This window comes from Gorilla gorilla, chromosome 7, assembly GCF_029281585.2.
Source record: "Gorilla gorilla gorilla isolate KB3781 chromosome 7, NHGRI_mGorGor1-v2.1_pri, whole genome shotgun sequence".
NCBI lineage: Eukaryota > Metazoa > Chordata > Mammalia > Primates > Hominidae > Gorilla > Gorilla gorilla.
Window position 1 is genome coordinate 148,567,166 of NC_073231.2, and position 1,543 is coordinate 148,568,708.

A 1,543-nucleotide genomic window follows, 5' to 3' on the forward strand; every position below is an offset into this window, starting at 1 on the left:
CATGATGGAAGGCAAATGGGAAGCAGGCACCTCTTACGTGGCCTGAGCAGGAGGAAGAAAGGGAGTTGCCCACACACTTTTAAAAAAACAGATCTCGTGAGAACTCTATCACAAGAACAGCACCAAAGGGATGGTGCTAAACCATTCATGAAGGACCACCCCCACGATCCAATCACCTCCCACCAGGCCCCACTCCCAACACTGGGGATTACAATTCAACATGTGATTTTGGTGGGGACACAGATCCAAACTATATCACAACTGTAAAAAAAAAAAAAAAAAAAGACGAAGAAGAAAGCAAAGAAAGGAAAAGAGTGTGAAAGCCCTGCTCCTGCCTGTGTTAACAGAGGGCCTCTATACAGAGGGTTGAGAGGAGAAAGCAGGGTGGAGAACACCACCTGTGGATTGCCCTTTGGGGCCTACTCACATGGGCCCAATTTCTCGTAAAACTAGTATTTAGGGTTTCTTTTGAATAAACATAGAAATTGGCCCACCCTATCTTAAAACTTGGGAAAGTTACATTTGTCTTATCTGAGTTCCTTTCTCAGGAAACCAACCATCGGGCCTCCCAGACAGTATCAAGGCGCTGAAACTCAGTAGGTCCTTGAGGCCAGACCCCTCACCAGTCATGACTGTCTAGCTGCCTCCTCACTCTCCCTAATTCCTGTTTTCCCACACAGGGTGACATTTCTCCCCTGCTCTGGAAACTTCTAATTTTAGTGGGCTGAGGAGAGGGATTTGTGACTGAGCGCCCATCTCTGGGCTGTAGCACTTGAATGAGGCCTTCTTCCCTGGCACTGCTGTTGGTGATTGGCTTTCTGTGCAGGGCAGGGGGCCTAAATGACAACCGTGATGTTTGGGTAGCACTGTTACTGTGAGAGACATGGAAATCCTCCAGTTCTTAGTCTTCTTGGAGGAACGAATTCAGACAAGAGATGCCTAGCAAGAAGTATAGGGTTAAGTAACCTTTATTTAAAGAGTCAGGATCTCAGAGAGACAAGACAGAACCTGCCACTCAGGAGATAGAGCCAAAAGCTAGTGACTTAGGAGGAATTCTTTTCTTTCTTTTTTTTCTTTTTTATTTTTTTGAGACAGGAGTCTCAGTCTGTCGCCCAGGCTGGAGTGCCGTGGCGCGATCTCGGCTCACTGCAAGCTCCACCTTCCGGGTTCACGCCATTCTCCTGCCTCAGCCTCCTGAGTAGCTGGGACCACAGGTGCCAGGAGGAATTCTTATTTGAGCTTTTAGTTAAGGAAAACAGTACAGCTTGAAAGAGGAACAGGGTGGGCTGCTCAAAAGAATAAGTCAGTCCCTACTCACGCTGGGGAGACCCTCTTGATGAGAGTTTTACAGGATTACTCACGAACGGCCCAGGCAGGGGCCTTACTAGTAAGCACGTTTTGGGAAGTCCTCAGGGCACGCATGCACCGTGACCTCACACACTAGTGCACTGGAGTGTGTCATTAGCATCTAGAATCTCTCCCCAGGGATGTGTTTTTTGTGTTTTTTTTTGGTATTATAATGAGCTAAAAGCTATTCAGGGGC